The 13609-nt window shown below is 56.7% G+C and overlaps 1 protein-coding gene across 1 annotated transcript in view; it reads right to left on the bottom strand.

The window, feature by feature from the left end:
* LOC103252434 (mitotic spindle assembly checkpoint protein MAD1-like) overlaps positions 1-13609 on the bottom strand; it is a 386753-nt gene that overhangs the window by 132894 nt on the left and 240250 nt on the right. The gene's annotated exons all lie outside the window — the stretch shown is intronic.

Raw genomic sequence — 13609 nt, forward strand, 5'->3', positions numbered from 1 at the left:
ATTATTGACTAAACAAAAATATTTCACGGGCTGAGGGAGTGGGCTATCTGTCGTTTTCTGTTTTCTGCTAATGTCCACAGGTAAACAGAGGGCGTGTAGGGACATGCCAGAAAGATGCTGGGGTGGTCCAAGGCATTCTGCCGGCTCTTGTGGGCCCACTGTCTCTGTCCAGGCTCTCCTCTGGGGCTACAGAGAGGACAGAGCCCCAACTGCAGACAGAGCAGTCACAGAGGGGTCTGCACGGGGCTCGGGGACATGAGGTCAGGGGGTGAGGGCTCTTCCAGGCTCCTGGGCAAGCTCGCATGTGCACCCTGAGGCTTTTTCCGCCTCCTCTCCATGCCAGGGGTCCATCTTTCACTTTAAGTCTGTGTTAGCACAGACAACCGGCCACTTCTGTTTGTGTCCAGGGACTCTGTATCCCAAATCCTGCAGAGAAGTGGTTGGGTGGTAGTCGGTGTTTGGTTCATTTCTGTTTATAGAATAAGTTCTGTCCCTAGCATGCTGTGACCTTGAGCAGGCCTCCTGTACTCTCTGGGCCTCAGTATCCCGTCTGTGAAAGAGTGAGAGCTTCTTCCTGGTCCTCATGCTCCTAAGACCTGGAGCAGAGGATGAGACCTTTGAGAGCCCCTCCCTGATCTGTGCAGGGCCTGCTGCTCTCTCGGACCTCGGCTGCCCCGTGCAAAGGAGGCAGCTTCCGAGGGCTTTCTCCCCTGAGGCCTCTGCCAGGGAGGAAGATGCCTCCAGGCAGGTCCCAGGCAGCACCCGGGGAGGGAGGGCTGCCTGCCACCCTGTGCCTGACTCGAATGCCAAGAGAGGAGAAAGAGCTGGAAGGAAGCAGCGACGCGAGGGGAATGGAAAGCGCAGTTAAGTAACCACAGGTCCTCATGCATATTTATAGATCACCCGGGCTCAAAACTCAATCAATACCTCTCCTGGCTGAAAGAAACTGCTCGGGGAAGGAGAGTGAGGCTGCTCTGGGTGTGCCTGCTGGGTCCAGGGCAGGGGCACAGCCAGACTGACCAAGGGCAGAGGCAGAGCCCAGTCTTCTCGGTCTCCTAGTCGCCTGCTAGTGGCCTCACCCACCACATGTGGCCCAGCAGTAAACCTGGCCCCCACAGCAGTGACCTGATCAGAGGCAAAGTCCTCACAGCACCCTGAACTTCAGTTTCCTACACTCCTTAGGAGACTGGCATGAGGGGGAGGAGGGCTGAGCATGCCTGTGCGTGCCTGGCTGAGTGGACATGCAGGGACGTGTCCCACCTCTCCCAGGGAGGGCAGGCGCAGCACACAGGGAGGAGGAAGCAGCACAGAGCGGCACAGGCTGGGCTTTCTCTAGCTCCTTGCTCACAGGCCAAGAAACTGAGGCCCAAAGAGGACCGAGGCCCACGTAGTGCCTGTGACCGGTCCCTGGGAAGAGTGCGAAGAGGAGAGGGCCAGCACAGGGGGAAGATGACAGCGGGAGGGGGACGAGGCCCCTGGGGACCTCCTTTCATCACTGGATGTATCCCTGAGGGGAAACAGGTACCCCCGCCTGTCCCTTGTCCGTGTTGGCCACAGGCGGGAGAAAGGGCAGCGTCACACACCACAGTCCTGGCAGCCCCTCCCACTCGTGCTCATGACTAGGCTCTGCCGGGAGCTGGGTACTGGGTATTCCCCACAGCCCAGGTGTCAGTGGCAAAGCAAACCCCTCCCTGCTCTACAGTCCTGATGGGCCTCACCAGGCCCAGCTGTGCCACACACCCTGCACTCAGTGCCCATCCAGGGGTCAAGTCTAGGGTTCTCCAGGGTTCCACTGGCCAAAGCCTGAGGAAGGGGCCACAGCCTTCCCTGTGTAACACTCCCTGCCTGTGGGCACGTCTGCCAGTGGAGCCTGATCACTGGTACCCAGGAGGCAGTGCCTATGGGCCGCTGGACACCTCTGGGGCCTGTGCCTTCCTGACCCGAGAACCTGAATGGCAGCTCCATGTGTGAGGCCAAGAGGGTGGAGCTGGGCGGAGTAGCGCCTGCCTGGGCCCAGCACCCCACAACAGTCTCTGGGGCTCCATGGCAGGGAAGGGTGGGTGGCCTCAGCAGCTGGAGGAGGACGGGGCACGGGTCGCCTTCACGATGGGGGTCGCTAAGACTATATTGCCCTTGCACTAAACTCTAGCCCTCCAGGGACTGCACCAGCACGGGGAGGGTCATAATCCTGCCAGCATCCACATGATGGGTACTGACTGACATCTCCTCAAATGGCCTGCTCAAACGGTCCCTACGCAGACATGGAGACACAGCCCCTGAGGGGAGACAAGCTGTCAGCGCCACGAAGCCCGGGCTGACACTCCTCCCGTATTCCCCACCACACGAGAGGGGCTTGGGCCAGATACACACTTGGGACCCAGGAGGAAGGAAGGACAGCTGCCATCCCAGGACACCACTGGGCCTCCTCGGCCCTGACGCAAAAGCCCAGACTGCCCCTGCCACACTGCGCAGCCCTACTTCTGAGGTTCCAGGAAAGCTCTCCCAGGAGGGACCCAAGGCGTGGCCCCTGGAGCTGGCTCTCTGCTGTACAAAACATGTACTCATGCACTAGCTTTGTGACTTAACCAAGTCAGCTTGCTGAGTCTCACTCTTCACCTGTAAGACGGAGATGCTACCGTTTACCTTACCAAGTCCTTGGAAAGATCAAAGGGGTTAAAAGATGTGAAGAGGGTCTCACACTATAAGAAGTTTTACTGAGTATGCAATTATTGTCCAGGACAACTATTGGAGTGAAAACCAGAGACACGGATCTCTTCCCTCTGCCAAATAAGAGCATCCTGGACCTCCTTGAACTACATATCTGCCCAAGGACCTTTCCCAAGATGTCTCTGAGAACTAAGGGGTGTCTGGCAAACTGGGTCCCAGGAAAATGCCAGGTGCCAACCCAATCCCTTGACAGAGAGATAGGCAAAGCACCTCCCTTGGCCCAGGTCATGGAGGGTGGAGTCAGGGAGCAGAGATGTAGCAGGGAGGGAGGGGACCTCTTCCCCAGCTCTTAAGAGGGTCGCAGCCAGATTCTATTTTGTCAAACTGCTCGTTCCCAGGCGTTCCCAGGTGCCCTACATGTTTCAAGGCCCCCCCCACTTATTTCTCACTTTTTGTCTTTTCTCAAACCCCATGGGCACCAGCATGTCATCATGTTTCCCTTCTTGTCCTTATCCACTAAATAAAAAGCTGAGTCTAATCCATTTTCCTTCCAGACATGCCAGGAGCTAAAAGGATAACAGAGCCAACACAGCCTAGAAGGCCACGGAACCAAGTCCCTCACACTCAGCCACGGAGGCAACCGGCTGTCTGGGGACCCCGCAGTGAGCGATGTGCCGGACCGGGTTCTGCGGGCAGGCCTCGCTTCCCAGCGGAGGGATCCAGGCCTCGAGAGGCTGCCAACAGGCCCAGGGCAGGCAGCTGTGACAGGACCAGGGGGTGCCAGGACCAGCCTTGGCATCCCAAGCCCAGTGCCCCTTCTTCCCCTCGCAGCTGCTCACCTAGGAACAAGCACTGAGAAACCACATGCAGCCCTCACCTCTACCTGAGTGGGGTTTTCTACCTCAAGTGCACACCATGGCTTCAGTTCAGTTGTGGCGGTCAGTGGTAGATTGAGGAGTTCACTGCCTGATCTCTGTGCATGTCTCTACCTTGGGGAGATGACAGAGACTGCCGGGCAATTTCTGTATAGATGCGACAAGGTCCCGCCGGGCAGACACACATGCCTGTGCCTGTCTAGGTAGCAGAGAGGGGATCTGGTACAGCCCAAGTTGGGTCCCAGTTTTGCCAGCCACAAGCTGTGTGACTCTGAGAGTCCCTGAGACCCTGACCTCAGTTTTACATTACTCAGACCACGGCCATGTCACTGGATGGCAGGTATGGCCACCCACACAGTTGGGGAAGCAAGAGCTTGAGTGCACTGGTACCATCTGTCCATCACTCGGCCAGTGTGCCTGCTACCCTGTCATGTATCCCCCCCTGCCTCGTGCCCACACGCTCTCATAACTGCTCCCCTGACCTCGGACTCTCACCAATAGAAGAAGGACTGTTAGCACAGCAATGAAATGAGGCTGGGTATCACCACTGACTTCTACCCGGAGCCCTTCAGAAGGTGAGCTGCTGCTGAGAGTGACTTGTCAACAATTTGGAGAAAAGAGATTTAAAAAACCAAAACGAAACAAACAGCAACAAAAACAGGAAGAGCCAGATGGCAGTGATTCAGGCTGAGGACTCTCTGTCTCAGTGTCCAAGTCCTCTGCTACCACAAATATCCTATAGAAGACCCCCGGCAGGGCACAGAAGGTCCTTGACACAGAGCAGCTTCTGCATCAGATAGTCAAAATTTCTTGTGGGCATGGGAAGTCTCTGTGCCTTCCAGGCCAGCCCATTCCCGAAGCCCCTGCTGCAGCTGCCAACTGACCTGGCAAGGACTGGGCAGGCTAGAGGGGCAGGAGCACAGAGGAAAGGCCTCTCCTACCCTTGGCTCTGGGCTGTGTGACGTGGAGCTGCCCGCTCACTCCCACAGTCCCTTTTCACGCACCGTCTTCCTCTCCCTGGCACCAAGCTGGGCACAGGGCAAACAGGCACATTCAAAGCCCCCAGTGCCAGGAAGGGGGTGGGGAGCACAACCTGGCCCTGCTACAGCACCACCTCAGCGTTCATGCTCCAAGCTCACTGGCCCCTTCACTGCCACAAGGGCCATTAAGGAGCACCCAGGAAGGGTGGCCCAGAAGCGTAGCCTATAGGAAAGCAGGCAGGTGAAGGGGCCAGGGGAACAACAGAGCTGTCAGCCTGAGACTTGGACCCAAAGCTGGCAGAAGAGTGGTACCTCATGGCCTCCTCTCAGCTGGGCCTCTCCCGCCAGGGCCGAGCCTCACCACGGCTCGAGCAAGAGCTGCCCCAATGGAGGGGCAGGAACCTCTCCCCCAGGAGAAAGGGCCAGCAGTGGATGGCCACTCAGTACATCTGCACAGATGAATAGTGGCGCCCAGCCCACTTCCCTTCCCCAGGGACCAGGCACAGTCAGCAGGGATGGAGAGCTCGGCAGGGTCCAGGCTGTACGGGCAAAGCTACCCGCCACAGCCAGCATAGACACAGACTTCACAGCTCCCACCCACGCACAAGGGTGCATAGTGGCCCGTGGTCAGGGCTGAGAGAACGGGAGGGCTGGGGACAGAAAGGGGCAGGTGTGGGAGCTGTGCCCCATCCTGGGGGTTGGCTTTCTGAGGGGAGCAGCAATTGGGTTAAAGGGGTGTGCACAAAACACCCATCCCCATGGGCGGAAAGCCTGAGCATGCAGGGTGGGACAAGGCGGCCCTCTCGTTCTGACAATCACAAAGAGCAGGATACACAAAGGCACTCTCCGAGTTGTCTGCATTCGTGCCGATCCCAAACTCTCAGGGAAGCTCCTTCACTTGAGCGGGCCCCGCCTGAGAATGAACCTGTGCGAGGACAGGCCCAGATACAGAGGCAGGAGAGCCACTGCCCAGGCTCTGTCTGGCAAAGCTCTGTGCCTGGAATCTGCACGACTTCCACACGCCTACTTCCCAGACAGCTGTGCAGGGGCCACCAGGCCACAGAGACTGGGCAGCGTCCAACAGGAAGGCCCGTCCTCCGGGCCCTGCTGCTCCACCCCCACCCATCCTGACACCTCTTCTCAGTCCTTGGAGCACATGGGGAGAGGGTGCCACCTTCACCTTTCCACCGAGGATGGCGAGGCAGAGGCTGAAGTATGGATGAAGCCCCTGTTAGTGAGGGATGCTCAGGGCCCTGGGCTGCCCCCTGCCCACCTCTCATCATACCATGGCTATGAGGGTCCACTCCATGACCTGCTTTTAAAAATTCAACTTGCCTAAAAATTACAATTACACATTATTTTTCATCATGCCTAAGTTCTTGGTTTTAAAAGTGATATGTCCCTAACTTTTTAGCCCCAGAACTTTCCCAGAAGCATGTGGAGATAAAGATGTTACAGCACACAGGCTGGAGAACGCCAAGGCTAGAGGCCACAGGCGGCATCCAGTGACCGCTGGGTGCCAAGGCCACGAGGGCAGGTGACCTGTGGCCACCAACTGCACTGTTCACTGTGCCACACGCTATCTTGGTTTTGTGTGCAGCCGACTGGACTGGGTTAAGGTCACAAGGCAAAGACACCAAGTTGCCAAACGGAACCCTCGAGGCACCGTGTGATCCTGTCCCAGGACCTCCCATCTCCCAGTCTCCTAATAGTCTACTAGTCTGTAAACAGGACAGCAGTCAGGGGGCTGAGCGTCCTATGTCTGGCTCTGAGTGGGCTGTGACAACAGGGTCAGCACAGACCCCAGCAACTGGCCCTGCAGCAGGAGGGACTGAGGGCCTGAGCTCCCGGGGAAGTGAAGCCCGGGCAGAAGGGGGCTTAATATTCAGGGAACGTCACTCTTCTCATAAAAAAATCAAAAGAAATCAGCGCCTGTGGAAATCTCACCACACAAATGCACATCAGCAAGCAGGCTGTTTTTAGTCTCCGGCGTTAATAAACATGAGCAGCCTGCGTGCCACCTCGGTGGGGGGTTGGGTTTTTTCCCTTTCATTAAATGTCTTAGTTTACATACAACATCCAGAAGGCCAGGTTTGGGAAGTAAGGTCCAGAAACTGGACACTCAGCCTGGCTCTGCCCAAGGCCACGCGGGGGTCTGATACCCTGGACCCTGCTGGAAGCCCCAAGTGGGAAAGTACATCTGGAACCGTCGTGAAGGAGGAACCCAACTGGCGATGCAGAACCCAGACTGATGTGAGCAGCACATGGTGAGATGTGCTGAAGGAAGGACCCACCGGCGACAGAAACAAACACCTAGGACTGAGACCGTGAAACGTGCAACATAAAAACATAGCTACATAAGTGCTCAACAGAAAACAAGAGAGGACCCCAGCAAATGCAGACATGTCACTGTCCTTGAAAAGAAGAGTCAACATCTTAAAGTTGCTGGGTCTCCAACAGTCCATCTTCAGTTATCACATAATCCTAGTGAAAAGTCTAAGTTGATTGGGGATGGAAGAGAACTAGATAGCTAAAAGTTCCTATAAAGGAAAAAAACAAAACTGAAGCCATAAGAAAACTAGAAGAAACCATGGGAAAATTCTTCTATTACCTTGACATAAGAAAGGCACAAAGACAGGACCCCAAATCCCGAAGCCAGGAAAGGTGAATAAATGTAACTCCATAAAAATTTAAAAATCAAAAACTTCTACTCAGTAAAAAAAGTCAAAAGACAAACTCGTTAAAAATACTTACAACGTATAACCAAAAGAACTAGACTCCTTTATGTAAAAAAAATTCCTAGAAATCAGCAAGAAGAGAACTGACAATTCCTTTGAAAAATGGACTAAGGACAGGAACACATATAGATACGCTTAACAATCCTCTCTCTCTCAGGTCTAATACAAGGAATAAGGGTTAAAGTGACATAGACACGCCTCTTTATTTTGGGGGCTAGGAAAAAATGGAGGTATCTGATGGCGCAATGTTGGCAAAGCTGCGGGAACCACGCTCGTACACGCTGCTGTTCTCCTACACTGCTGGTGTAAACCGGCACGACTTCTGTGAAGAACCTTTTGAATGTATCTACCAAAACAGAGGCAGATACCCTTGGATCCCACTCCCTCCTCTGGAACTTCATCCCAGAAACAGACTTGCACATGCTGGAAATGGTGGATATGGGGCCTGCTCTGACTGACCTGACTGACCCAGTGACAGGTGACACAAAGCACAGCCCATCTGTGCAGGGAAGCACTGTGCACTGACACACAAGGCCCTCCCAAGACACCTAAGGGAAAGTCAAGGTGCAGAGTCACTTCCAAGCGTGCTATATTTTGAGTTAAAAGAGGAGGAAGAGGAGACCTATGATAGAAAAGAAAATAGCCACTGCCTAGAGGGAGAGAAGTTGCTGCAAGAGAGGAATTAAACGATATGCTGTAGATAATGACCCGTGCCCTTCCCATAATCACCTAAGAAGCAGGTCACATCATCCCCACTTTTCAGATGAGATGAAGTGACCCGTCCAGGCCTAAACGCCTGTCAGGGTCTGTAATCCTAAACTCTGCCTCCTGAGCCTCTGGCCATCTGCCTCCCCTCACCCGTGTCCAGGCGTGCTCACTCCACGTGGTACTGCTGCAGGGTGGGCCAGGCGTGGTCACTGCTCACATTGGTCTCCAGCAGGGCCTGGTGGGGGACGCACGCTGGTGACGTGGGGACACAGGAGGCACCGGAAGAGGGCTGCGGTGCTTGGCCACACGATGGAGGGGAGGTGGGGGCAGCCAGCTCTGTGTCCAGACATGCTAGGCATGCAGAGCAGACAGGAGCCTATGTGGGGGAAGGGGTGGCTAGGACACAGCAGGAGCAGACTGAGGCACAACCTGGGGCATCGGGTCAAGGTCTTTGCAACTGGGGGGCAGGCATCTGCACCTTGGCTGTGACACTCCCTCACCATGTGGCAGGTCACTGGCTCCTGTGTCCCTTGCCTCCTCTGTCATACACAGGCAATGCCACCGCTACTGGGCGGTACAAGGAACCCGGGAGGATGTCAGCGGGACAGCAGTGTTTATGCAAGCGGGAGTGATGCTATCCCTCCTCACAGGGCTCCTTCCACACCCTGGTCAGGCCTGGAGGCAAAAGGAAAGGGAGCAAGTAGGGCCGGGTCTGGAGCGTCTGGGTGGAGGGCACTCAGCGGGGCGACTCCTGCCTCTGTCCTTGTTGGGCTCTCGCTCCTGCTACCTGGGCTGCTGGAGCAAGCCGGTAGGGAGCAGCACCCAAAGAACATTCCAGCAGTCTGTGCACTGGGCCATCAAAAGCCAGCCATTCAGGGAGGCCAAGGGGCTGGCCAAAGCAGCAGCACAAGAAGAGGTCGGGCTGGGGGTGGGGAGTAGGGTGCCAGGCAGCACAGTTTGAGGAGTACCCAGCTTTGCCCTGAGGTGGCGGTCTGGGTGGTGACCTTTGGTGAGGGGACCAGCCAGGCTCCAGGGGGGGGGCCGCAGCTCAGCGGGAGCGAAGGTGCACTTGGGGTCCTGGGGATCTTGGGAGCCACATGGGTGGCCATGGCAGGCATCATGGGGTGAGGAGGCCTGAAGCGGGTGAAGGGCCCTCCCTGCCCCCGTAGACAAAGGCTGAGCTTGTGGGAGGAGAGTGCTGCCTGCCTCTGACGCAGCCCAGAGCAGGCGGTCTCCAGTCACCGCGAGCTTTCCGCTCGCAGGGAACCCGGCAATTTTCTACCCACTCCATTTCCAAAACAGATACACTTATTTTAAATGTCACCAGGCTGCTCGTCTGGTCTCTTTCCTGAGCAGCATTTTGGGTTTTGAGGCAGCTCCAGCCACAGACAGCCCAGCCCGCCCCAGCCAGGTAGGAGAGATGGGTGGGGCCTGGAGGCACCTCAGAGGGGGCCATGGAGGGGCATGTGCTCAGGGCTCGGCTCTGGAGGGCAGGGAAGGCAGCTCACAGTGGGGGAGGGGGCTCCACCAACCTGCGGGAATAAGCACCATGATTAGGCCACAGTGAGGATGGCTGGAGCAAGGCTTCAAACTCCCAGCGATGAATTCTACTTAATTACACGCACACTGAAGCATTTAGAGGCAAGTATACAGATGTTGGCAATTTACTTTAAAACACATCAAAAAATGAAGTGGTCTGATGTACGGAAGAGGGATGGATAGATCCGTCGTAAAGCACTGCAGAACATCCATAGCAGGATCTAGGTGGTGGGTGAACGGGTATTTACTGTGGAATTCTTTCAGTTTCACTCTGTGTTTGAAAATGCTCACAATACAATGCTGGAAACAATCCAAGAGGAGGAAATTTGAATTCGGGCTCCACCACCACACCAGGTGACAGAGGGGTCCCGATGGGGCACCCATGCTTGGCCACGCTGTGCATTCCACACACAGACGTTCATGTGTTACCAGGTGGAGGTGTCCCTGAGGACGTGACCTGCCCTGTCGGAAGGCTAGTGTGCAGCCCAGACAGGCCATCTACTGGATGAGCCTCTGCACCCTAGAGGCCGTCTGGGCACCCCCACTGGCCTCGCTGTGCATCTGGTCTCTCCTTGGTGCCTTCACTGTGCCCAGATTTAGCCACACAGGCAGTGCCCAGATCAGAACCACACAGGCAGACACCATGCACCGTGTTGCCCCGGCGAGTCCGTGAGGATGGTGGCACCACCACAGATGAACAGGAATGGTGGCGGCAGCAGCTCGGCTCACCAGGCGTGTCCCCTGTATCCTCCAAAGACGGTCTGCAGCGGAGGCCTGTGCCCTCCACGCCACGGAAGCATGCTGAGGCCAGGTCGCAGCTGGTGGGAGGCAGAGTGTGGCCCACCCCAGACGCCGAGGGCAAGCCCCCGGGACAGCAGCCCCTCTTCAAGAAGGGCCACCAGAGGCCTGTCAGGAAAAGGACAGAGGACACGACGGCCCTGCTGCCGTTCCACAACCATTCTCCAGCCTCTTGGTTCCGCCAATGGAGAAGGTGGGGGGAGGCGGATGGGGCCATGGACGGTGGCCAGGGGACAGGGACTCTGCCGCCCACCTGCGGACTCTCGCAACTGTGCTCGTATCCACAAAACTCCCTCTGCCATCAGACCTGGAACTCCAGTTTGCTCGATTTCACCTTTATCAGAAAACACTGTACCATGTTTAAATCCCATTCTGCCTCTAAGTCATGGAGTATATAAGTCTGTCCTTCACGTGCAGGCTAACTGCGGGCCTCAGTTTCCCCATTTCGAATGGAGGCTGCCTGCAGCCTGGACAGCAGCATCATGGGTGCCTGAGCCTTCCTGTCCTCCTGCCCACTGGATGAGCAGTCCTGCTGCACAGCCAGGTGAGGCTGTTCCTGTCCATCCCCTTCAGCAACTCGAGGAATGAACCCAGGCCACCCTCAGATGAATGTGCAAACGGCCCAGGGTGCTTGGGGAGACCCAGAAAGGGCAGCGTCCCAGTGGGGCTGCACGGTGAGTCTCCTAAGGATGGCCACCCGGCCCTGTCTCCTGCTGGCCCCGCGTGGTGCACTGCACACGCCCAACTCTAAGTGGGGACTGGAGTTCTGCTTCCTCGCCAGCCAGCTGTGAACTAATCACAAAAAGTTCCAACCAATCGAGCCACTCTCCGAGCATGTGTTCCCAATTAAGTCAGACTGCAGCTGATTTTAATCAATCTTCCTTGAAGCGGCCCAACTTGAAGACTCTCCTCCTCCAGAGGGAAGAGGAGCAGGAAGAGGGGGAGAGGGCATTTGCATAAGGAGCACTCCACACTCCCGTGCTGTGGGGACTCGATGCTCTGAAGAGTGCTCCACTCTGCCCGGGGCCGGCCCAGCCCAGCCCAGCAGACCCAGTCTGAGGCCTGAGCAGATGCAGGGGCCCTCAGCAGCACCACCGGGACCAGGACGGGCCCACACATGCTGTCACTGCTTCCGCAGGACCTGAGGTAACCCGAGGTGTCCAGGTACAGGGACAGAAGTAACGGGGATGAGGCCTTTGCCTTCAAGGATGGAAAAGACAGGAAGGGCAAAATGATGGGCACAATCACCTACCGAGCACCCACTGCGTGCCAGCTGTGGTGGTAAAGCCATGGCATTGCTCTCCCCCAAGCCACATGGGCATCATGCTCTCTGTTTTATAAAGGAAGCACTGGGAACTCAGGTGGGAAAACTCACATGCCCAAGACTTCTATAGCCCAGGGAGAGGAACGAGATTTCTGAGAGCCATGGATACTGGTCTCCACCAGGGCCCTGGGCTGCCAGTGCTCCTGTTTCCGCATGTGGAAACCATCTTCAGACTCATTTCCCACACCACTTGTGCCAGCTCCCCATGCCACACAGAGCTCCTGCTCCTCCATCTACCAGGACCAACCATATTGTGTCAGGGCCTTTGTCACCCTCTGCTGGGTGGGGCTCACCAAGGCCCTGCATGGACAGCCCCTCCTTCACACACACTGCATAAACTGAGGACTCAGGGAAACTCTGGCATCAGGATCGGATAGGAACTGTCCCTTATGATGGGTGAGCAACACCACCCGGGAGGCCAGTTTAGCCTCAGGGTGCAAAAGCCCAAGGCCTAGACTCAGTTGCAGAGGGGCTCACAAAGAGCAGTCCAGCCTGGGGACAGTCCCCCCACCCCATGGCCACTTGCTGCTGGCACAGAGATGGGAGAAGCTTAGGGTAAGAGGAACAGACCAGTGGTTACACGTGGGGGGGGGCGGGGGGCTGTGCTCCTTGGAGCTGAGGTTGGTGACGAGGGAATGACAGAGCCAGGCTGTCAGGACATATCCAGCTGCCACGCTGCCCTCATGGTGGTCTCACAATAGCTAAGGGAAGGGTGAGGCTGGGTGAGGCAGGGTGGGGGGCTAGGAGCGCAGGGAGAGACAGGCTCAAAAGACGACCTAGCTTTAAATCTCAGCTCAGCCCCTGGCCCCAGGTCAGCTGCCCTGGACCAAACCACTCTTCTCACCAGTGAATCGGGATTGCACCCTCCATCTTTGGAGGAGGCACTGGGGCATGGCTATGGCCAAGAGTAGAGGCTCATGGTCCTGACCACAATGGGAAATGGGATTCAGGCTGCCCTAAGCTCCCTCTGCCGCTCTGACCTTCCCAAAATAAGGCTCGCATTCAGGGCAGGAATGGCTCAGGATGCCTCCTGGATTCAAGATGGATGTGCAGCGCTGTTTGGTGGCGAAGGCGACACGTGACACGAAAGAGAGGAAGTCAGCAGCCTTTTGGCACTGTGGCCTTGCAGTCCGGGTGAGGAGCAAAGCTGCAGGACACAGCAGCCCTGGCCAGCGCGGGGGAGAGGCGGTTATGCAGCCTGGGTATCCGGTGCCCAGCAACCTGAGCCACCATAGGGACAGTGTGGCCTCCCCTTGCCCCGCACAGCTCTGACAGCCAAAAGCCACCACCCCTCTGAGGGCCAAACCACAGCTGCCTCCCCACCTCAATTCTCTGAGCTTGTTTCTTCCACACTAATCAGGGACAGTCATCCCTGCCAGCCCATTTCAGGGCGGGGTCAGTTCCGTGCGCTGGGCTCGAGGTTATAACGCCATTGCACAGTACCTGCTCCCCCAGGACTGCCAGGCCTGGCTCTATACTCTCTCCTCATACCTATGATGTGAGCACTTGTACTCCATAAAGCTGATGCCAATAGCACCCTGCTTCCCTAGGTAGAAGCGTAACCCCTCTGAGCAGCTCGAGGACACACGACGAACAGCAAGGGCTCCACCGAGCTCAGGGGGAGGGTCACATGAGGCATCACTAATCCTATCCCTTGTGCCAACCCTAAGCACCTCCCACCAGATGTCCTGCCCTATAACTACTATGCGGGAACACTTGAGAACACCCAAGCACCTGCCATTTGTACAGGATGCTGGTGGCCAGGCCCCACCGGGTGTTCACTGCATGCTGCAAAGCGCCCACCAGCACCCCTCATCTTGATGGCTCCTCAACCCCTCCAAGGAATATGGGGGTGCCCTGTGAGAAGGGCCGGAAGCCTAGAAGCAGGAAAGCCATGATGAGCCCCAGTCAGCAAGGGGCTCGGGAGCCAAGGAGCCCCAAGTTCAGGCTCTGCCTGACTAAACACCCAAAAAGACATGT

Source organism: Carlito syrichta, unplaced genomic scaffold (assembly GCF_000164805.1).
Source record: "Carlito syrichta isolate Samal-C Ts95f unplaced genomic scaffold, Tarsius_syrichta-2.0.1 Scaffold158442, whole genome shotgun sequence".
Lineage (NCBI taxonomy): Eukaryota > Metazoa > Chordata > Mammalia > Primates > Tarsiidae > Carlito > Carlito syrichta.